Raw genomic sequence first — 25718 nt, 5'->3', positions numbered from 1 at the left:
CACACTACCAAGCAACACAAACATGTAACAATGTCTGTATCGTTCCATACAGCATTGGCGTTTGAAAGGTTATCCAGAAGCAAAACAGGGCAAGTCCACATGCGCGACACAGTTCGCATCCACGACCTCAACAACTTGAGGGAGAACAACTCATGTTTCTCATGTGCTTTGCCTAATACAATGCATAGCAATAAATGTGAACTAATTGTTTTTTGAATTCTCCAGGTTATTAATATTGTATACAATATTGCGTGGAACTCACTGAGAGTTATTTATGATTTGTCCTAAACGTGGGCGACTGAGTGGAAGGATGGTGAAAGTGAGGTATGGCTAGAGACCGCTCAAGTCGAGAAGTGAAAATGATAGGCCTGTCTGCTCTGCGCACCTCCTTCCGCTTTACCATCTCTCTTCGGCGACCGTCGGTCAGAGGGGTCATTCAGATTCCTTCTGCTAGACGTGATAAAACGTTAACGTATCCTGCGATCTCCCTCGTATAACTTTTGTTATGTTGATGATATATCCCACGTCAAAAGGTCGAAAAATTTAAGAAACGAGATTTCCACATCCGGAGGTGCACATGGCCCTGAGGTTCACTCAGCCTACACCAAAAATGGGTACCAAGTTAATTCCTGGGGGGCAAAGGCGGCCGGGCGTAGAGCTAACCACTCTACCCCACCAAGTGCCGAGGTTAGGGATAGTGGAAGCCTTTCTTAACCTTCCACGCCTCCCAGGGCCTTCGTGGTCTGTACGGAGATGACCTCTTTTTTTTATGCTATATGGTTAACCGGGAGTTCTTTGGTTCACTGTAAGCCCGGCTCGTTAAGGCGTCAGGTCTCTATGGTCTGACACCGAGGTTAGCTAGCTCGAATCCCGTTGATGAAAAAAATTACCATCAGAATGTTTGTCTGCAGGGTAGAAGAGGTGATGGTATACATTTTCTAATCATTAGATTGCGTGCCAGAAGCCTGGAATAAATTCAAAACTTCTCTGCACCGTTCATATAGATGGGGTCGTTAAGCTATGAGCAAACCCCTTGGAGTTATTCGACAGAAGTAGGCTATATACCGACACCGGTTTCACCCTCTCCTTACCTCATCATCATCATCATCATCATCATCATCATCATCATCATCATCTCACACCAAGACGCGCAGATCGCCCACTGGCGATTAAAAAAAAAGACATGCACGAGGCGAGGCGAGTCGAGCATATCCTTGGCCGTTCCCGACACTAAAAGCCAGAAAATAAATAAATAAATAAATAAATAAATAAATAAATAAAATAAAATAAATAAATAAATAAATAAATAAATAAATAAATAAATAAATGGTTAGCGTGCTGGCCTTTGGTCACAGGAGTCCCCGGTTCTATTCCCGGCAGGGTCGGGAATTTTAACCATCATTGGTTAATTTCGTTGGCACAGGGGCCCATCTTCATCATCGAAAGACCTGCACCTGGCGAGCCGAACTTGTCCTCGGACACTCCCGGTACTAAAAGCCATAGGCCCTACGCCATTTCATTTCATTACTGGGATATGCATAAAACAAAGCTTTAGGTCCAGCAGCCAATGTAGTTGATATCTTGCTACCACTCAGGGTGGTGCAGCAACGACAACTCCGATATGGCAAGAGATAGAGATTGACCGTTCGACAAATGGCTTCCATAAGTAAGTCAGAACGACGGATTAGCGGGGTGCAAATCTGTATAGTTCTTTCCACGGTATCAATCGAGAAAATTCAATACGGTGACAATTAGGCCAAGAAATAACACTCTTAGCAGATTAATCTATGGATCCATGTGAACTAATTTGAAATACATGATTTCTATCTCACAAACATAATCCGTCAACAATGGGTTCTACAGCAAGGTTCATAAATACATGTCGCAATCCTGATATTTTAAAACGCATATTCTCCTGTTGATATTATTAACTGAATTATTTTAAAAGTCGGACAACGGGAGCCGAAATTACAACTGAACGATCAATCTACCTCCCGTGCTGTTCTACGCACCAGGACGTTATAAGCGTTGGGCAAATCCGTAAAAAACACACACACACCCACGCAGACAGCAAAATGTCTTGTAATACACGACAGGTATAAATAATTAGTCAACTCCAAAGTTTCACCCCTTGCCAGTAATTCTGATCTTCCTTAGCAAGAAAAAGAAAACCAAGCTTGCAGTTTTACGTGACTGTTGATATGGTGATTAAAGCCACGGCACCCCCAGTTTTATGATGAATCCAAACCATATGGACACGACACGCCATTTAAAAAATACCACATGCATTGGCCGGGATTCGAATCACGGTCGCCTTAGTGGCTATGCCACCGCGGTATCACGCCCCCGTCCCCATCCCCAACCCCACTATTACTCACGCATGCATTTGGAGAGGTGCAAACTACCAAGAAAGAAAGTAGAGAAACTTTCAATAGATACATATAATATGAATGGAATACAAAGCATAGTACCGAGCGAGTTGGCCGTGCGGTTAGGAGCGTGCAGCTGTGAGCTTGCATTAGGGAGACAGTGGGTTCGAACCCCACTGACGGCAGCCCTGAAGATGGTTTTCTGTGGTTTCCCATTTTCACACCAGACAAATGCTTAATTAAGGTCACGACCGCTTCCTTCGCACTCCTAGCCCTTCCCTATCCCATCGTCGCCATGAGACCTAGCTGTGTCCGTGCGACGTAAAGAAACTGGTAAAAAAAGTTTCGCTTATCAAGATACGGTTTAACGTGTTACACCGCAGTATATTTCTTTTCACCAGCTACTTTCATATGCCAGTGCCGACAAAATAATACCGATTCATGCATACAGAACTCATTTTCACCGTACTGAGGCAAGAACTGTTTTAATGTGCATGTTCTATTTGGTTCTTGGGCATAATGATAACTAAAATCAATATTGCAGATCAGGTTTTATTACAATTTGCTTTACTTCGCACCGACACAGATAAGTCTTACGGCGACGATGGGATACGAAAGGGCTAGGAGTGGGAAGGAAGCGGCCGTGGCCTTAATTAAGGTACAGTCCCGGCATTTGCCTGGTATGAAAATGGGAAACCACGCAAAACCGTCTTCAGGGCTGCCGACAGTGGGGTTCGAATCCATGATCTCCCGGATAGAAGCTCACAGGTGTGCAAATGTAGATCCAAGTTATATTGTAACTGTCTTGATGAAATACTGAGAGATGAGTTCTAGGCCGACAGATAAGATTCTGCCTTAAAACTTGCCTGAGTTGAAGAAAAAGCCAAGGAACATACCAACGATAATCACCATCGCCTAGGACAAAACTACTCCTCAATTCCCTTCATTCATTATTTTACGCAGGAGGCCCACCAAAAGGAAATCACCGAGGATAAATGCCTCCGTTTCTTTTTATATATTAGTACCTGGAAAGGGAAGGGAGCACGAACGATGACATCATCATCATACACCTTCCTACGTGGTTCACGCATAATACTGGTCTTGATTACCGTACCTCAGTGCATCAGAAGGCCAAGCAGTAGTTGTGCATGTCGGCGATATGAAACATGCAAAATAAAGTAATATGACGACGAGGCTAACTGACGAGGTGCGCTGTACGGAGCTCTGCTGGGAGCAAACGTGTCTTGAAAACATTCGTTAGAACTGGTGCACCTTTTGATGCTGTTACTCTCCGCACAGAGACTTCTTTCCACTGCTTCATCACCGCACTTGAAAAGAATGGTCTCAGATTTGGAGAAAAAATCAGAGACATAAAGGACTGTTTTATGCTTCACATCAACCAGATCTGCCAACAAAACCTCGATTCTTCACATGGAACGCCGACAGAAGATATATAACACATATTATATATATGCGAATCAATCACGGAAGCTTCAGAAGCCACTTGTTGAAGTTACTCTCCCTACTGTTCATGCGATAAAAAATAGTCAATTCAAGACTTAAACAGCATTTTCTTTGCGTGTGACCTTTTATCGAGAACAGCAGCGATATTTTTTGAAACAGTTTGTGTGCGCTGGATTCCAGTTCCCAGTTAACATTCAGTGGTGACTTTCCACGGACAAAATTCAGGTTTACAATGCCATTACTTCTTTCCTAAGACAATCTAATTTACACTTGTAAAATCAATTTTGTTCAGTATCGTTAAGTCCGGTATAGCGCGTAATTTTATACGATTGTGCTTTAATTTAAATTCGTAAATCCATTTATAGGAACTCTTTATTTTTTAATTTAATGTTGTAAGGACTATTTTTGACAGCAGGCTTTAATATGATCAGTGGTTCAAATTTTTTTTCTCCAAAGGTATTCTTTCTGCGTGTACTTCAATATTTTTCAATTTGTTAATGTCTGTTATTATGTAATTGCATGCGATTATGGACTGCTGGCTGCATGGCTCCTTGGAGGCCACAGCCAAAGAAAAAATAAAAAAAGAAAAAAATTAAAAAATCGTAGCAGCATTAGGCCTAACACAATTCGACAAGCCATTATCACTGGTAGACTTTCCAAGTGAACACTAATCATAAAAATAAACGGTACAAAAGAGACCAGCAAAATATAAATCTAATATGAAGTATCCTAGTCGTGGAACTAGTTCAACGAAGGCTGAATGAATTTGAGGTGGAGCATCTGAAACCGACTGAGTTTTATAAATTGGGATTCTACTGAGACTCGATTCACAAAACTACTACTACTTCTTGGTCCCAATTTCTGGAGGTCGACACTTCGCGTGGATCTGACTTACTTTTACAGCCGGATACCCTTCTCCACGTCAACCTTATGTGGAGGGATGTAATCACTGTTGCATGTTTCTGGGCTGGTTGGTAGTGTAGTATGCTGTGTGTGTGTGTGTGTGTGTCCCTCAGCCAGATGAATTAACCATAAATAGTTTAAATTCCCTAGTCCGGCCGGTAATCCAACCCAGGGCCCTCCGAACAGAAGGCCAGCACGCTGACCATTCAGGTAAGGTGCCAGACGGTTAACAGATCGCCCAACAGAGTTCAATTTCTCTTGCCATCTGGCAGAGTAAAATGAAACGTCGAAACTTAGAAGCAAGCAATCGAAACATGAGTCATCAAGATGCCGCGTTCTTCTATAAGAGTGTTAGTGGTTCTGGTGCTTGTTTCGGCTGCGAATTGGTTGTTAGTGTTCGGAATTCACATCTATGCCGTATAATTTCCCCGGCGATGTTGATTTCCTGGAGGTCTGCTTCAATTTCACTACGCCGATTGTTCTTGGTTTTTATTGAAGGCAAGTTTTAAAATTATTTCAGTCTTTCTATCCTCGTTCATTCTTGAATATGACCATAGAATTTCAATCGCCTTTTTCTGAAGGGGAGTGTGATTTTTCGGCAAGACAACATACTTCCTTTTCATCCAGATTCAATATCTACAAACTGGGCCGGAGAATTTCGGAATGGTGTTTGTCATATATCAAGATCAGGTGAAACCAGGCTATTGTAACGACTATTTAACTACTTTAAGAGGAGTAACAGAAACAGTAATTGGTTCAAAGAAGTCCAAGATGATTTAGAAGAGCTGGATATTATAATGCAACAAAATGCAAATAGAGAAGAGAAAAGGAATCTAAAAAATAAACATACGAAACAAACTAAAAACTCTGCCATGAAAGGAATATGTCGTATCTGATGAATAAAAGGACAGCCAGGTCGGAAAAAGGAAGAGGTTCTGGAAGAGAAGGAAGATGATGAAAGCTAAATTTCCGGTTAATTCTTTGAAGACCTAGATGTATATGGTTTTTATTTAAGTGCTCCAATGTGGGAGTAAAATACACAAATAAATAAATAAATAAATAAATAAATAAATAAATAAATAAATAAATAAAACAAACAAACAAACTAATTAATTAATTAATTAAATAAATAAGGAATAATGTGTACTTCAATCTCTCATATAAATATGTGCTCATTTCCTTTCCCGTAATTTCAAAAGTAACATTTCCAATCTAAACCGATCATCGCTGCTAGAATATGGAGCCTGTCCTACGTTCTCCAGCCATGCGACATTTGCCGCTGGCATTTCACAAAACTACCGAGCATCCATTTGAAGTTCTGCCAAGAGCACAAAGTGAGCCAATTTCCAGATGTCCCATTAACAGTTCATAAGGTCTCGGCGTGCACGTCGTAGGGTAGTTATTACAGAAACTTGATATCTGGACCGAATTTCGCACCAGAAGCCATAAGAGATTACTATATATATATATATAGTCTACTACTAGTACTGAAAATGATTTTCTGTGATTTCCCATTTTCACACCAGAAATAGTTGCTACCTGTACTTTAGTCAACGCCAATGTCGCTTCCTTTCCGGTCAAAGCCCTTTCCTATCCCATGTCTAAGTTGCCGCGACGTTAAACTACTAGCATATAAATATCACCTTTACGGTATTCGGAGATGTCAAGCAGCAGGAATTTTGTCCCAGAGGAGTTCTCTTATGTACCGGTAAATCTACAGACATGAGACTGGCGTATTTGAGCGCCTTCGAATACTACCAGACTGAGCAGGGATCGAACCCGCCAACTAGGGTTCAGAAAGCCAGTGGTTCTACAGTCTGAATATATATGTCCGGCACTGCTGATGTTGCTGCTATTATTAACATTACAGTTACTACTATTACTAAAACTACAGCTCTTGAAATAACATTTTAATTCGTACTCTGGAGAATTGTGTACGGGAAGAAGTAATAAATGATTACAATATTCTACGAGTATATTTAGCAAACTTCCAAATCGCAGAGAAACTAATCCGTTAAAACCAGCTGAAATTAGTTCCATGGCCATATATTCGAAATATCTGTGCACCTGTAAACAAACTTTTATTTCGGTGGTTTTTTTTTAATAGACTGGTCATCTTTGAATACTATTCCATAACAGGAGAGAGAGAAAGAGAGAATACGCGACTGAGATCAATTTATTGCACATACAGTAAATATTAATAACCATATGAACATTTATATAATACCTAGTACAGTATATCGTTTGTTTACGAAGATTGATACATGTGTAAGCGCGACTCTCGCTCTTTCTTCGTCTTCCGTCCTTAAACTCTATCACAATTTTTGGAAAGAAAATAAAGTAGTAGTAGTAGTAGTAGTAGTAGTAGTAGTAGTAGTAGCATCCCTTACGAATGAGTGAACGCATGTTGACAAAGAAAATCTTCAATAACATCAAACTAAAGGCGACCACAAAATGGGTTGAAGAAACTAGAAAAGACACGGAGGAAGTTTGGATCAATTCAAAGGGGATCTAGAATAGAGATGTTCGGAATGATATTTTTTTTGCTAGTTGTTTTACGTCGCACCGACACAGATAGGTCTTACGGCGACGATGGGACAGGAAAGGACTAGGAGTGGGAAGCGGCCGTCGCCTTAATTAAGGTGCAGCCTGGTGTGAAAATGGGAAACCACAGAAAACCATTTTATAGGGCTGCCGACAGTGGGGTTCGAACCTACTATCTCCCGAATACTGGATACTGGCCGCACTTAAGCGACTGCAGCTATAGAGCTCGGTGAAATGAAGGATGAGGAATTTAAAGGATTCCAGGAAAATCAAAGTACAAGAGCCAAGAGCATCTGCTCAAGCTAAAGGAGAAACCACAGCGAACGAATGAAGAAATTCTACGAAAAGAAGCAAAGACCAACCAGCAAACCAATAGTTTCTCGTAGTTTACAGTAGGACAAATTCGAAGAAATAATAATACCCGTATGTATAAATTTCCACACGCCAGTTCCGTTGGATATTCAGATATGCTGATGTATTTTTCCCCATTTCGACTTCATAATTCTCTATAAATAAAATAAACTGAGGCATGTCTGAGAATAGCTGTAATCAATTACAGTATAAAATATTGAGAATAATCATAATAAATTATAACCCTTTGGTATGTATATTTCACTTCACTTATTCATGATTCGTGCGACGGATATGCTTGTATGCAATAGACCAGAATTACTGGATCTCCAACTCTAGTAATCAATGTTAGAGAAATATAATCTGAAAGTCTTGCACAAGGTATGTTGTTGCCCACACAGTTGCATCCCACTCGTGAGACAAAGTTATATATATTTGCTTTACGTCGCGCCGACACAGATAGGTCTTATGGCGACAATGGGACAGGAAAGGGCTAGGAGTGGGAAGGAAACGGCCGTGGCCTTAATTAAGGTACAGCCCCAGCATTTGCCTGGTGTGAAAATGGGAAACCACGGAAAACCATTTTCAGGGCTGCCGACAGTGGGGTTCGAACCTACTATCTCCCGAATACTGGATACTGGCCGCAATTAAGCGACTGCAGACAAAGTTATAAAGCGTAGAAGAAACAGTCTATGACTTCCCAGTTCAAGCACGTGTCCTACGTCTCTGACTGCTTCTCTCATCCTTCATAGTCCAGTACAGCAGGTATATCTACTTGGCTCAACCTCCTCCATTAGTCTCTCAATGAACCCATCGCCGTAGCAGATTAATACGCACAGCTTCAATGTATTCATTCCCTTCACTGTGAGTGCAATCGTGTCATTACATCCACCTGTTTGTATCAGCAATCATTCTCGGTGCCCGAATCCATCACCTTTCACTCCCATACAGCAAGGCCGGTCTGATGCGGATATTTAATCTGCAAACTCGCTTCTTTCCAATAAAATACCGTTGATTGCAACTGTGAACTCACCGCATTAGGTTTGCTCACCTTGATTTGATTTTCCTTACTACGCAACCAACCTGGAAGAATACACATGCTAGGTACTCGAAATGATCCACCAGCACCAGTTTTGTATTTTCTCCCTGGCATTCCATCATCTTAAGTTTCTTACAAATTATCACTAATACGCGGCTAACTTTCGTATCGTACATGCCAAATTTCTGTTCCAGGATATTAGACTGCAAGTTTACAACACAGTCTGCCATCAAGACTAAATAATCGGCATGAGCCAAAATAAATACTTTTTTCATACTCTTCATTAAACGAAAGATTACAGCCTTATCTAGGCTAACCAGAATAATTACTTTGAACCAAGAGCTCATTTTATCATTAATTCTCACTGCAGCCAGACTGTCAACATAAATGCCTTCGATTGCATAACTGGGCATGGTATCTTATAAATCTATTAATCTAGGTTGTGAAAGCATCACTACCACATTACTCCTGTAGCATTTTTCAGTTACTGGGCGACGCATACTGAACATCTGGCCGTGGCAATTCCTCTGTTGTCTGAAACCATACTGGTTTCCATCTAATTTACAACAACAACAACAACAACAATAATAATAATAATAATAATAATAATAATAATAATAATAATAATAATAATACTATCAACCATTATCTTCAAAGTGTTTACTTCTACTCTGAGAAACATACATTATTAGCGTAATCTAAGACTATACGACGATGGTAGATAGCCCTTACTATTCTTGACGAAACTTTATGGAAGAGGAGGAATTTCCAAAAAATGTACAAAATCATATCTTCCATTTATACAATCATAGTGATGTGAACCACCCTGAGAAATATAATAATAGTTTACGCCCCACTAACAACTTTTACGGCTTTTGGAGAGGCCGAAGTGCCGGAATTTTCTCCCGCAGAAATTCTTTTACGTGCCACTAAACCTACCGACACGAGGCTGACGTATTTGAACACCTTAAAATATCATCGGACTGAGCAGAAATCGAACCCACAACTCGGGCTAAGAGCTACTCAGCCCAGTCCTGAAAAAGTTCATCATAGCACTGAATAATCTTGAATGGCGGTGGTGATCTCCTAATTATGTTTATTTTAAAACCCACACGAAGATTTTCAGATCATCGAATGGAAATGTTATTACCAAAAACATAATCATCCGTCATCAATGATCTGAATTTAGGGCGGTCGCCCAGGTGGCAGATTGCCTATACAGTTTTTACCTACCTCTTTTCTTAAATATTTTCAACGAACTTGGAAATTTATCGAACATTTTCCTTGATATGAATATTGAATTTTCACGACCGCATTGTAATGAAAACAGACTTTCAACGTATTAGGTCGTGTTACGTACATGTAGTACGTGTTGAAGAGATGTTAAGTACAGTTAGGCCACCATAGCTCAATTGGTAGAGCAACCGACGCGAAATCGGGAGGTTGTGGGTTCGGATCCCACTGGTGTCCGGCTGGCCATTTTTGTTCTGTACTTAACATCTCTTCAACACGTACTACATGTACGTAACACGACCTAATACGTTGAAAGTCTGTTTCCATTTCCCTTGATAATTTATTCCAATCCCTTATTCCCCGCCCTATAAATTAATATTTGCCCCAATCTGTCCTCTTGAATTTGAAATAAAGAAACATGAGAAGCGTGCTCGTCTTAACATATGGTAAAAAGTAGGGCCACAACAGGCATAAAGACCCCTAGTTAATATTTTTTAAAATAGCTGTGTTACACATTCCCAACTTCTATCCATTAGCTGCAGACGATGTAGTCTGTTTCGAGTTAGGCCTAAGACTGCCTGGAATAATTAGGAAGTAGTACCGTGAGAGTATTGCCATTCCTCCTGTAGTGAATTCACGCCATTCAAGTTTGAGAAATAATAAAAACTATTATATGAGCCTTTCATTAACTAATAGTGAGATGTACGAATGAAAAGATTTTCGAAATAACCATAAGCAATAGCTAATATACAGCTATAAGCTACATTCTCGATTCAGAGTAACCCTTTCAACGGAAAAATATCAAATTGTTAATATTGTTCTGCTGAAAATTCTGCGAAATATAAGTTTTGTCACATCTATTCTTTATGAAATTTAATAAAGAAAGTGTCCAAACCTTGTCAAAACCGCGAGTAACTTTCTATGTTTTTACTGTCTAAGGTGAAAGTGTAATAATAAACAATAAATTCCTCTTCTGGTTTGCATTAAAATCGCCAATTTGCAAGCAACGACAGAGAAGAGAGTAAATCTGTGTGATCTGAGAGCGATCGTGAGTATGCCAACATGTAAAGGCAGATCTGTTTTCAATTCTAATAACTGATCACAAAGAGTAGTTTGAATTACTACAGTTCTGAATTCTACGACTTCCTTCTCGGGCAGTGATAGCTGTAGAAAACTAAACCTTCAAGTCAGAAACAGGAATAATTGGGTCATTGACTGCTGAACAATAATCATGCTGTATAGTGTTTTTGTAGTATCACAGAACGGAACTTATGATCATTAATATTAAATATGAATGTATACATCTTCAAAAATGAGTTTGTTTATTATTCTCAATAATTAGGCCTACATTATTTCCTTTGTTACATACTGTATTTGTAAATTCCCTTGCGTTAATACTAATTATTGATTTATGTATGTAGTTTAGGTATTGCGATACTTCATAACAATAAAGTAAACTGCCAAAAAACCTCAGTCTGCATTTCACTTGACCACTATAGTAAAAGGACCTGCTTTCCGTGTGTGAAATTCTGGTCACCCTAGTTCCTATTAACAAAATAAAATACTACAATGCGTATTACTAAGTTTAACGCTACTTCTGTTTAATATACAAGACGCTTCCTTTTTAAAAATGCTTAGCGTTCAAATAACCCAGTGCAGATAATAAAAATTGGGTTTGGCAGTAAATGTTACTCAGTGAATTCTTTACAAGCTGAACGGGGTCGGTGATCCTCAAGTACTGTTCGCAGAACACCTGCACTGACAGCATTCCAGCCGCAGGACGGTAGTTTCGATGCCTCCTGTAACAATCAGATGGGCGTGACGTCAGGACAACCTGAAGGCCGTTCCATAGCTCTTTAAAAGGGTGACGTAGAAGAGGAACTGGAGACTCGTCCTGCTTGCTATTACCAGGACACCAAATTGTAAAACAGCACAACCAAGTAAAGTCTTACTATTACCGGTACACCTCCCGACGAGAATTCTATGCGGCCACAAGAACTACAGATCTATCACTCATCAAGGTTTAAGAGAGATACAATAATAAAGAGGCACGTCATTCGTGACAAAAAAAAAAAAAAAAAAAAAGTCGTACACCTTGGGATCATGAACCAATAAACACGAAGTATACAGGATCCTTCGCTGAATAACGATGACAAGTATTACGCAACGCAATTAAAGGTCATGGCAACTCATGTGCTACTAACTCTACGTTTGTGTTAGTGAATATTAATTGTCACCGAGGTATTCTTATTACTATAAATCACAAGAAAGTAATATTCATGGATATTATTCAGAGTCGGGGAAGCAATCAGCTCCTGAATGAGAATTCCTTTAAGCTTATCTGCCTGTTAACGCTTTCAACAATATTACTCACTGGAGTAAACAATGAGTCCCACCACTCCGCCATAAACTGAGGGTTCGCTTTAAGATACCTCGGAGGTTCGAAGTTCGTACCCCAGCTTCCGAAGGCTACTGAGAGTTAGAACCAAAAAATGCCCCCCTTCGCCTCCCAAAAAGGCGAGGTTCTGGTGCTAGGAGACACTCCAAAATTTGGGACACACAGAAGTATCCTTTCTATTGCAAGTGCCGCCATTTTAAAAGTCCTACGGACATATTTACATCATACGCATCCCTGTTTACTAGGCACGCCCACTCCAGCTTCGCTTCTTCTTAGAAGTAATATTTTCTAATCGATTATGCAGGGTGATTCAAAACAACCCTGACGTTTAGTACGTTGTAAGGGACAGAAAACTAATCATATTTCGAGAAGGGAATAGTAGACGATTTTTTTTACAATTTGTTTTACTTTACGTCGCACCGACACAGATAGCTCTTATGGCGACCATGGGATAGGAAAGGGCTAGGAGTGGGAAGAAAGAGGCCGTGACCTTAATTAACGAATAGGGTCTAAGCTTGGGTGGGGTTTTTAAAAGCAGGAAAGATAATAATATGAAGATAAAGTTGGAACACAAGAGAATAAATTGAGACAAATACTCATTTAAAGAAACAGGAATTGCTAGCCCCGCGGTGTAAGGGTAGCGTGCCTGCCTCTTAGTTGGAGGCTCCGGATTCGATTCCCGGACAGGTCAAGTTTTTACCTGGATCTGAGGGCTGGCTCAAGGTCCACTCAGCCTACCATGATTATAACTGAGGAGTTATCTGAAGGTGAGATAACGGCCCCGGTCAGGTACACCAAAAGGATAACGGCCGAGAGTATTCGTTGTGCCGACCACACGACACCTCGTAATATGCAGGCCTTGGAGCTGAGCAACGGTCGCGTGGTAGGCCATGGTCCTTCGGGGCCGTGGGGTTTGGTATGACTTGGTTCATATATAATTATACCATTTTTTAGCGTATGGCTTTTTGTGACGCGAGTGTCCGAGGTTATGTTCTCCCACTGGCGACCTGCGCGTCTGGATGTAACATGATGAAAATAATGGGGTAGGGAGAGGGTAAAACGCGATGTCAGTATACAGCCTACTCCTGCCGAATAACACCAAGGGGTCTGCTTAAGGCTTAACGTCTCCATACGACGGACTAATCACCATCAACAGTCGTGTGCCCTAACTCCACGTCAACAACGCGGAGAGGTCTGGAAGGGAATCCAAGCTTTTGGCACCGGGCGAGTTGGCCGTGCGCGTAGAGGCGCGCGGCTGTGAGCTAGCATCCGGGAGATAGTAGGTTCGAATCCCACTATCGGCAGCCCTGAAGATGATTTTCCGTGGTTTCCCATTTTCACACCAGGCAAATGCTGGGGCTGTACCTTAAGGCCACGGCTGCTTCCTTCCAACTCCCAGGCCTTTCCTATCCCATCGTCGCCATAAGACCTATATGTGTCGGTGCGATGTAAAGCCCCTAGCAAAAAAAAAACAACACTTTTGGCACGCAATCTAGTTATTAGAAATTGTGTAACACCACCTCTCCTACCCTGCCAGCCAACATTCTGATGGCATTTTTTTTTTTCAACAACGGGACTAGAACCGGCTAACCATGCTGTCATACCAAACAGACTTGACGCTTAACGAAAATGACCACCTGGCAGGTTAATTATGTTAGCTTATCTGGGATGCAAGAAATGGGTAAGCTGAAAAAAATGTGCGTCTGGAATTCTTAAAAGCGAATATGGTGCCTAAACTACCGTATTACAGATACATAAAGAAAAGCATGGGTTGCTATGAATGGTGTGAAAATGTCACTAATAGGGTCGGTTGGTGCATGCATTTCAGTGGGCTTGGGAGACTGATGTGCAATAGCAACTTCTGGCTCAGTGAGGAAAGCAACGGGAAACTACCTCACTCCTCATTTCCCTAGTACCTCTCTTCAGTGACACCTAGGCCATCTGTGACAGCTAATAGTGAACCTGTTGAGGATCCAACCAGCCTTCGGGCGGAATACTCAACATACACAACATTTGTTAATGAAATATAAAAAGAAGTCCGCACAATGTAAGTTTATCTTCAATGCTTACTTTATCGTTCATCAAACGGGGAAAGTGTAGGAACCAATATCGAAGAAACCTCCAAGATCTCATGAAAACGAACCACACAGTAAGGAAGTAAATGTAATACCGATCCATAATATAGGATGCTTCAAACAAGGCAAAAAATGTTTTTCTCAAAGCCAATTAAATGCATTTTATCAAGATTCAGCAGTTTAGGTATGAAATATATTTTAATGAGTGCAGGTAATTCAACTAAAAATGTAGTGCATACAGAAGAAAACCTAGCGAGTTGGTTATGCGGTCTACGTCACGTACCTGTGAGTTTGCATTCGGAGAACAATGGGTTCGAACCCCACTGTCGGTAGCTCTGAAGATGGTTTTCCGTGCTTTCCCACTTTCACACCAGGTAAATGTTGAGGCTGTACCACACAGGCCACGGTCGCTTCTTTCCCATTCCTGGCCCTGTCCTATCCCACTGTCGCCATAAAACCTGCCTGTATAGGTGCGACGTAGAACAAATTTAAAACAAAAAGAAGAGTAATGTAATTTGTTTTACGTCCCACTAAGTACATGTTACTGTTTTCAGAAATGTCACGGTGACGAAACTGTCCCACAGAGTTCTTTTACGTGCCGGTGAATATTCCAACACGAGGCTGGCGTATTTCAGCACCATTAAATACCACCGGACTGAGCTGGGATCGAACCCACTAACTTAGGTTCAGATGACCCGCGCTTCTACAGTTTCAGCCATTCATCCCGGTGGTATAAAGAAGCACTCTGAATTCACTGTAACTACTGAAAGTATTGCTCCCTACAGAAAGTGTGTCTGCATATCTTATCGCTCATTAAAAACACATTTGATACACAGAAACTTAATTTAAAGTGTTCATCAATTCCATGAAGCCGCGGGTGAAAGACCGTTGGATAGTATTAATAACAATCCTGAATTGTGTGTATTGGGTACGTCCCTTGAATTCCTCTAAAAATTATGGCCGCTGTTTAACGTTTAGAAGTCCTTGACCTGAGGAATTCATCCCATTAAACTCTTCTTCGATCGACCAACATTAACATAACTGTTCAGTTTTATTCTCGAAAAATGCAGAGAATATGTCTCCCGAACAAGGAACCACAGTCTTTAGCCGCGTTCACCTTTCATGTTGAAGCCCCATTACGAGATGAGAAGTAGGCCACAGGAGAGACCTTGCATGCTAACATGTAACACCGAGTTACTGGGAATAATGGATCATTTGTGTTTAAAGTGTTGTCAAATGAGATGAGACTAAAGTCTAAACAAAAAATATGATGCATCGTTATACGAAGACAAAATATAAACCTTAATTTACTTTCTAAACAAACGTTATTTTTAAAATACTATCATAGATGAAAGATAGGCAACAATGGTACTCATCTTTAATTGTATTTATTTATTTATTTATTTATTTATTTATTTATTTATTTATTTATTTATTTATTTATTTATTTATTTATTTTGCTAGTGGTTTAACGTCACACTAACACTGCAAGGGTTCTCGGCGACGCAAGGATAGGAGAGAGTTAGGATTGGGAAGGAAGCGGCCGTGGCCTTAAGGTACAGCCCCCGCATTTGCCTGGTGTGAAAATGGTAAACCACGGGAAACCATTTTCAATGCTGCCGACGGTGGGATTCGAACCCAACATCTCCCGAATGCAAGCTCATAGACACGCTTTTTATTTTTTATAGTATTTCTTACACCGCGAGGTTCAGGCTACAAAGCCTGCTATTATGTATTGTATAAAACCGTTATACAATAGTAAAATATACCGGGCGAGTTGGCCGTGCGCGTAGAGGCGCGCGGCTGTGAGCTTGCATCCGGGAGATAGTAGGTTCGAATCCCACTATCGGCAGCCCTGAAAATGGTTTTCCGTGGTTTCCCATTTTCACACCAGGCAAATGCTGGGGCTGTACCTTAATTAAGGCCACGGCCGCTTCCTTCCAACTCCTAGGCCTTTCCTATCCCATCGTCGCCATAAGACCTATCTGTGTCGGCGCGACGTAAAGCCCCTAGCAAAAAAAAAAAAAGTAAAATATTATAGATACAGTATTATACATATTCTAATCAAAAACTTCATATTTCCAAATACTATTCAAATTATTTCACTAAATCTCTTCAGATTTAATTCATTGGTAATCGTTTAAATAACCTTAATATTAATTTTGCTACTGCGATCTTTATTTGTGAAATATACTTCTTGTGATTTATTATAAATACTACTTCACACATTTTCTTTTCAATAGCCTTGGACTGCTTATGCCTCTTAATTTCAGGTGGGATACAGTTAGAGGAACGTATGGTACTTCAATAACGATAATAGTTTAAGTTAACCACGATCTCTTGAAAAATAGAATCAGTCACCCACAGCTGATATCACGAACAAAAATATTTCTAATGATACCGATACCACGGAAATACCTGCATAGAGCAGATGTTTTTGATCGAGAGAGTAAGACAACCTGCGGCTACGGTGATGAGGTGAGGCATGAGACGGGCAGTGTGTGCCCGTTAACCGGCATTCCTGGGCGTGGGGCAACCTACATCCCGCAGCTTGGTCCTAACCACAGCCTGCTCCAGCCATCCTTTTCAAGTTCAATCTGCATGCGACCTCCAGTATCCCAAAGTCATGACTGATTTATCACAATGCAGACATAATGCCATCGTAGTCACCAAAAGTACTAATCAATCTGTGCATCAATCAAGCACAGAGGTTCTGGGAGGAAAGTACCTGACTCCTGCGACATTATTACCTAATTGCATTCTTATGCACCGAAAAATACTGAAGAATGTGCAATAGTCATTTTTTAATACGTATAATCATGTATTCGCCAGTGGTGCAAACAGGAGCAGTCCCACAAACACAGTAGATAAAAATAATAACAAATCGAAGACATTACAATACAGTCACTTACACATGAATGGATCCATGGATCGGAAACGCTCATTTGAAATGGAAAGCAAATATCACAAATATAGAAACAAAAAAGAAGGAAAAACTCACAGGTAAACTATTCCGATTCAGAAACAGACAAGAAATCAAACACACAGATATTCACAGTGACCTTGGAAAACGCAGATTGACATTTTACGGACACGCCAAAAGAATGAACAAGCTGACAGACCCGCAAAACAAACAGTCGAATTTTATGAAAACGCGAGTAAAATCAAAACGACACAATGTAAGGGATCCGCAAAATCGAAAACAACCTTTAATGTTGACAAGAATAATCCAAAATAGGGAGATCTTCAGAACTGAAATTCACAAATGGAAGTTGACCAGAATAAGAACGAAGACAAACAAACGTCTCTAAGTACTCGAAGTAGTCCTAAAAAAACTTATTTTCAACTAATATATCAAACAATAATAATAATAATAATAATAATAATAATAAATTTAATTTGACACTAAAATGTGCTTGCCATGAGACACAATAGCACACAAGTGATTTACATGCATTTGTACTAAATTTCGAGCCATACTGTAGATTCTAAGTGAAATTTCAAGCGCTGCAATGTTCGTACAGATGGTTTCTGACTATTACTACTGGAAATTTTATAATAGCTGTTACAACCTGATCTTGAATTTCTTTTTCCAATTTATATGTTTCCCTCCACTTCACAAATCGTTTGGGAATCGTTCCTCTGGATCCAAAGAACAAGCCTTATACGGTGATTCTGTCGACCTTATACGATCTTTGAAAGAAGGGAATTACTGGCTCATATATATTTTTCTTTTCTCTGTCGACTTCCTCAGGTTGCGAAATAAAGTCTTCAAATCGAATAATGGGATCTATTATTTCAGCTTTTGTTGCGGTCAATGGCGATTATGTCTATGCGTCTGATGAAATATGATGATTACAGTGCATTATATCATCTGGTATGGGATAGAGCAAGTTTGTTTTCATCGACTGCCTCGGTCAGTTCTGTGACAAAATGAAAGCGACAGATATGAGAGACGCTAGTAACAACATTCCTTAGGTAGCCAGTCCTCGTGATGAATGGTGTGAAAGTGTAGCTTGTAAAGTCAGCTGGTCCGGTCCCGCGCTGTAGGGGGGCAACGCGTCCGCCTGTCGATTCCCGGTCGGGTCAGGGGTTTTTAATTGTAAATGATTAATATCCCTGGCCTGGGGACTGGGTGTTTGTGTCGTCCTTAACGTTGCTTTCCTCACATTCAACACTCTACACTTTCGCAATTACACGCAAGTTCCTCTCAAATGGTGAAAGTAGTGGGAAAATATCTATCGACGCCACGAACAAATAAAATAAAATTAAATATACATTTCAGTGAGTTTGGCAGACTAATACGCAAGCAATTTCGGACTCGCCGAGGAAAGCAAAGAGAGACTGCCCCCATCTTCCTAGCATGTCTCTTCAGAGACACCCGATGATGAAACCGTTGGGTGCCGACCCCAAGAAATTGGAAAAGGCCAGGAATAATAATAATAATAATAATAATAATAATAATAATAATAATAATAATAATAATAATAATAATAAGGCGTAGGGATGTGGCGACCCCATCGCCCAGTGGGAAACCACCCGAATATTGGCGGGAAAACCATAGCTATTGGGGGGTATGGAGGAAATGCCTACTCCCAGCCCTGACCAACTAGGGTGAACATTATCCTGGCAGAAGGTATAAAATGCCCTCTGGGGCTCATTACCTCAGTTGTAACAACGCTACCGATATTGCGCTAGCCCAGCTTAATACTTCAGCTTGTGAAGTAACCATGGAGCACATGATAATCACTACTTTACCCCAGGGGCGTTAATCTTCAGTCGACGCAAGCAGGTTGTCGGATTCAGGGGAACCTGTATCGTGTGCGGAGGGAGAGTCGGAGCTCCCCAATACCTCAACAACCTCAATACGCCGGTCACAAAAGATCAGACCCAAGAGAACTTTTAATATTTTTTTTTTTGCTAGGGGCTTTACGTCGCACCAACACAGATAGGTCTTATGGCGACGATGGGATAGGAAAGGCCTAGGAGTTGGAAGGAAGCGGCCGTGGCCTTAATTAAGGTACAGCCCCAGCATTTGCCTGGTGTGAAAATGGGAAACCACGGAAAACCATTTTCAGGGCTGCCGATAGTGGGATTCGAACCTACTATCTCCCGGATGCAAGCTCACAGCCGCGCGCCTCTACGCGCACGGCCAACTCGCCCGGTAGAACTTTTAAATTAGGAACCATCAACATACAGACCATGATCAGAATGGGGAAACTGAAACAAGTCCTAGATGCAATGAGAGAACATGGAATCGGCATACTGGCTCTACAGGAAACGAGATTCAGAGATGAAGATACGGTGGAATCAGAAGGATATGTAATTTTGAAGGGAAAACCAGGTATCAAGATGAAGCAACAGCCGTTTATGTTTGGTACGGCGTTTATAGTAGGCCGAAGCTTCTTGTGTAGTATCATTGACTGGAGGGGTGTGAATGAGAGACTGTCATACTTGATGATGAAAACTGGCAATAAAACTTATACACTTGTCAATGCACATACCCCCACAAATGATAAGAACAAAACAGACAAGGCAGGGACAGATCCCTTCTAGAACACACTGGATAAGGTAGTAACGGAAGCAAACAAGAGAGGTGTCACGATCTTGCTGGGGGATTTCAATGCACAACTAAGCACTGAAAGGAGATTCAAAGGCCCTGTAGGGAATTACCCTGAGCACAAGAGAACAAATACGAATGGAGAAAGGCTTGCGAACTTGTGCAAAAGACACAAGATGAGAATCATGACCACACACTATAAAGCCAAAGCGAGTAAAAAGACAACCTGGGTAAGTCCGGGCAATAGAATTGGTGAAAGGCAGATAGACCACGTAGCGATCCGAGACAAAAACAATGCAGAGATCATGAACACCAAAGTCAGGAAAAACAGCAGAATGGAGTCTGACCACTATCCCACTGAAATCAAATGTAGATGGATACCAAACAGAACTAGGAGAAACACGAACACAAACTCACACCAGATCGACAGAGAACTGCTGAACAAAAACCGAGATCAGTACATGAAGAACCTGACAGTGGAGAGTAAATGGGAAAACTTAAAGGACAAGGTTAGAGAAGAATCCAAACGATAGGCCACTAATAACAAGAGAAGGAAGCATGAGTGGTGGACAGAAGAATGTGAGGAGGCGGTAGAGTACAGGAGGAAGATGTGGGTAAGGTGGCAGACTACCAAGAAGGAAGAGGACCTGTCAACATTCGAGGCAGCGAGAAAGATGGCTGCCAAGACGATCAGGAATGCCAGAAGGAAAAGGTGGAATGAGAGGCTGGAAGAAGCTGATCATGCATTTACGAAAAACAAATCACGATCCTTCTTTAAGGAGATAAGAGCAGGATAAAGGGTTATGAGGCGAGAGAACCTTTTGTGAAAGGACAAGATGGCGAGTTGAAAATAGGCGAAAAAAGATGTTTGCGAGGAAATGGCAAGATATTTAAAAGATCTACTGAATACAGAAGCACCCACAGGGAGTATTACTCTACAGTACAGCAGAGACAAAGACAAGCACCCACCAGAACAGAAGTTGTGAAGGCAATCAAGGATCTCAAGAACAACACAGCGGCAGGTAATGATGGTATATGCGCCGAGGAGATCAAATGAGGTGGTCCTGCAATGGAAGAAAGCATGTACAGAATAATAATGGACATCTGGATAAATAAGATAACTAGAGACTGGAAAGAAGCCATAATTATACCAGTACATAAGAAAGGACACAAAAGAATACTGGATAACTACAGAGGTATCTCATTGCTAAACAATGGATACAAGATACTCTCGAGATTATTGCTGAATAGAGTGGAAGCACAGCTTGAATCGACCATAGGAGAATACCAGGGTGGTTTCCGGAAAGGGAGGAACTGCGTAGAACAGATCTTTAGACTCAAGAGAATCATAGAACACAGACACAGGAAAGGAAAAGACACAATAGTTACATTTGTAGACTTCGCAAAAGCCTACGACTCAATAGACAGGAACACACTAATGAACATCCTACGCGACAGAGGATTGGATTCTACGACACATGCATTGGTGGGGGAAACATTGAAGGCTACAACTGCTAGAGTAAGATACCGGAGTATGTAGTCAGACAGCTTTGAAATTAAGACAGGAGTCCGACAAGGGGATGGTCTGTCGCCAATATTATTTAACCTAGTTTTGGATGAAGTGGGCAGTGGAGACAGTTGAATATAACCATGGGAATTGAAGGTGTACAGATTGGATATAAGATCAAAAACAATGTCATAGTGGATTTCCCTGCCTTCGCAGATGATATGGTGTTGTTACATGAGAAGGAAGAAGACGCGAAGTTGGCACTAGCAAATCTAGCAGAGACTGGAGCAAAGGTTGGTCTAAAAATAGCCTACAACAACACGAAGGTACTGAATACGAAGACCGATTGGAATGTAAAAGGCCAAGTGGTAGAGAGAGTCGACAGCTTCCGGTACCTAGGTGAGAACATCGCGGGTAAAGTACAAAGCAACAAAAGTACCACAGACAGAGCTCAACTGCTGCTGAAACTACGATATGCAGCCATGACTACATATAGAAAGAAGAACCACTCGAGGAATGCCAAACTGCGACACTACATGATAACCATCAGGAATGCTGCATTATACGCAACTGAAACGCTGACATTGGGCAAGAGAGCATGCATACAATTAGAGGAGGAAAGAAGAATCTTGAGACATATATGGAGCGCCAAAAAGCAAGGTGAAATCTGGGTACACAGATCAAGGCAGGAACTATATGCGAGTATAGAACCAATCTCGAGTGTGATAAGAAAGAGAAGGTTAGGATTTGTTGGACATCTCATGAGGATGGATGACGTAGGCTGACGAAGAAGATATGGAATGCCACCTGCTTAACTGGAAATAAGTGGATGAGGGAAGTCAGAGAAGATTGGGAGACTACTGGCATAAAGGAAAAATATCCACTGATGACAATACAGGATAGGTCCAAATACAAAAAGCTCGTGGAAGGTCACAGATGGACAGACACTAGGATCCAGATTCAGATCACAGAAGCCGAGAGAAAGAGGAGGAGTGAGAGAATGAAGAGGTATTGGGAAGAAAGAAGACATACCGAACAAGTCACTCGTGATCCTCAGGGATCGTAACGAACCTAATAATAATAATAATAATAATAATAATAATAATAATAATAATAAATAATAATAATAATGTTATTTGCTTTACGCCCCACTAACTATTTTTATGGTTTTCGGAGACGTCTAGGTGCCGGAATTTTGTCTCGCAGGAGTTATTTTACGTGCCAGTAAATCTACCGACACGAAGCTGACGTATTTGAGCACCTTCAAATATCACTGGACTGAGCCAGGTTCGAACCTGCCAAGTTGGGATCAGAAGGCCAGCGCCTCAATCATCTGAGCCACTCAAGCCGGCATTATTATTATTATTATTATTATTATTATTATTATTATTATTATTATTATTATTATTATTAACTGTCTACTATCGCATTAAAAAGGGGTTCTTAATCTGGGGTCTGTGGACTCACGGGCGTCAGAGAAGTAGGGGGAGAGGGGCTCGTAAAAATCACACACAAGATTTAACATTTATGGTCACTATAATTTTAAAGTGAACGCCGAGAAATGTTGTTTTTCGCTAAGCATAGTAATAATTTAAAACACCACAGTTAAACGGCTATGATTGTTCTGATTCTATGTGCCAATACATACCCTGGTGTCCGGCTCCGTAGCTAAAAGGTTAGCGTGCTGGCCTTTAGTCACAGGGGTCCCGGGTTCGATTCCCGGCAGGGTCGGGAATTTTAACCATCATTGGTTAATTTCACTGGCACGGGAGCTGGGTGTAGGCCTATGTTTCGTCTTCGTCATCATTTCATCCTCATCATGACGCGCAGGACGTCAAATCAAAAAAACCTGCACCTGGCGAGCCGAACTTGTCCTCGGACACTCCCGGTACTAAAAGCCATACGCCAATTTCATTTTTTCCATACCTTTGTGAGTTAGGGTTTTCAGCACTTATTTCTCTCAAAATAAAATCGATTGGATGTCAAAGATGACAAGCGTGCTGCCTTGTCTAAAAGACCATTCCATAGATTCATCTTCTTATTCATGCTGAAGAACAACCTTCGCAATAAAATAAACTTTAAAGCTGAATTTGATTTGTTTCAATTTGCATTTGATGACTGCCTTTCATTCTTGTATGGAGTGGCCATTAATTATTGAATGGTTAAGAGTGAAGAACATAATTTTTGGTTTATATTATTTCCTTTAATCATACATGGCATGAGGTAATCGGCTTTCAGAAGAATAAAGTACATTCATTGCCTGCAAAGTTGTATTTATCTGCTTATGTTCATTTTTTACTAGGAAGGGAGTCCAAGGGTATCATCAGATTTTTAAATGAGGTCTTATTGCGACAAAGGGATTGAACAGGAACAGAAATGGAAGGAAGCGACCGTGGCTTTAATTTACGGCAAAATCCCAGCATTTGCCTGTTGTGGAAATGGGGAACTACGGAAAACCATCTTCATAGTTACGGACCAACATGTGCCTATTTTAAGCTTACTGAAACATGGTCTCTGACAATTATCTGTTATCAATTTATCACGAATACATCAGTGTTGTAAATGTGAGTTACTGAAATCTGATGACCTCCGATAATACTGACTTCGCCCTATGATTTGCTTAAGACCTCCGAAACAGATAACTACTTTCCTTTTTTTTTTTTTTTTTTTTTTTTGCCGTAAACTGTTCGCCTTTGTCGACGTCTCCATTGCGTTGTCACGGCAACAACCAGCAAGCTCTCCTAAAGCTACCCTGAGCTACTTGACTGACTGACGGAACGCCTGATAGGAATTCCAATGAACCATTAAGGCCTAATCTACAGCCCGGAAGTATTCACATCCAGTATATCAACGGCCCTGAAAGCTTATATTGTTTTATTCTTCTCTGGTTATTAAAAGTTTTCTGTTTGTTAGCATAATTCCGCTAAATAACAAGGGCTGAATAATCAGGATTATTTTGTGGAAACGGAATTCCTAAAATGACATGAGGTGGAATTTCCTTGGACTTGAACGCGATACTCTTCCGCCGTGTATGCTAGCCATAGAAACGACTACACAAGGGATACTTGTTTGCGCTTATTAAGGACTCACCCTAAATGCACTTCCGGTAACCGCCCCTGTCTTGAAGCACAGTAAGGATGTTCAGTAGACCGAGTAGAGATTGTCTGTCTACCCAGTGCCGTACGGTACCGGTGTGTTATCATCAGATATTACATTTATAGGTTCTAGGACCCTTATGTATTTGCTAAAATCTAAGTGACCAAATGCATGCTAAAATTCGAAAAATGGTACGGTACATGAAGCGTCTGATTTACTGACCGACTTCTGCTGTCAGGGGTGTGGAAAGCTGCAGCTGAACCACTGTGCTATACATAGCAGGCCCCGGTTAATACAGTCCAGGATCTTCAGGGTGTACCAGTTATTCCTAGTATCGCTGACCCCCCCCCCCCTTCCACTCATTTGGATCTTAATAATAATAATAATAATAATAATAATAATAATAATAATAATAATAATGTTACAGTATTGGTTTTACGTTCTCACCAACTATAACGGGTTTTGGAGACGCTGACGTGCCGGAATGTTTGAACCCGCATGAGTTCTTATAAGTGACGGTAAATCTGCCGACACGAGACTGGCGTATTTGAGCGAATTCAAATACCATCGAACTGCGCCGAGATCGAACCCGCCAACTCGGACTCGCAAAGCCAGCGCCCTAGCGTCTAAGCCACTCAGCCCAACCATTTGAGTTTTAATCGAGGGTTCAAGGCCGGATGACCTTTCTGATGTCACATGGGATCCACGGGTCTTCAAATCTCGACCAACTTCGTAAAATACTAGTAGTGAAGCCACTGCGCTACGCAACCCTAGGTCTTAATATAAGGAAAGACCTCCATTGGGGTAACCACATAAATATGATTGTAAATAAAGGGTATAGATCTCTGCACATGGTTATGAGGGTATTTAGGGGTTGTAGTAAGGATGTAAAGGAGAAGGCATATAAGTGTCTGGTAAGACCCCAACTAGAGTATGGTTCCAGTGAATGGGACCCTCACCAGGATTACTTGATTCAAGAACTGGAAAAAATCCAAAGAAAAGCAGCTCTCTTTGTTCTGGGTGATTTCCGAAAAAAGAGTAGTGTTACAAAAATGTTGCGAAGTTTGGGCTGGGAAGACTTGGAAGAAAGGAGACGAGCTGTTCGACTAAGTGGTATGCTCCGAGCTATCAATGGAGAGATCGCGTGAAATGACATCAGTAGACGAATAAGTTTGAGTG

The 25718-nt window shown here is 41.0% G+C and overlaps 1 protein-coding gene across 2 annotated transcripts in view; it reads right to left on the bottom strand.

The window, feature by feature from the left end:
* Positions 1–25718, bottom strand: part of Amph (amphiphysin) — a 319372-nt gene that overhangs the window by 126833 nt on the left and 166821 nt on the right. The gene's annotated exons all lie outside the window — the stretch shown is intronic.

The sequence above is a fragment of the Anabrus simplex genome, chromosome 1 (genome assembly GCF_040414725.1).
Source record: "Anabrus simplex isolate iqAnaSimp1 chromosome 1, ASM4041472v1, whole genome shotgun sequence".
Lineage (NCBI taxonomy): Eukaryota > Metazoa > Arthropoda > Insecta > Orthoptera > Tettigoniidae > Anabrus > Anabrus simplex.
The sequence above is the reverse complement of the archived record's forward strand: the minus strand, read 5'-3'. Positions and strand labels throughout refer to the sequence as shown.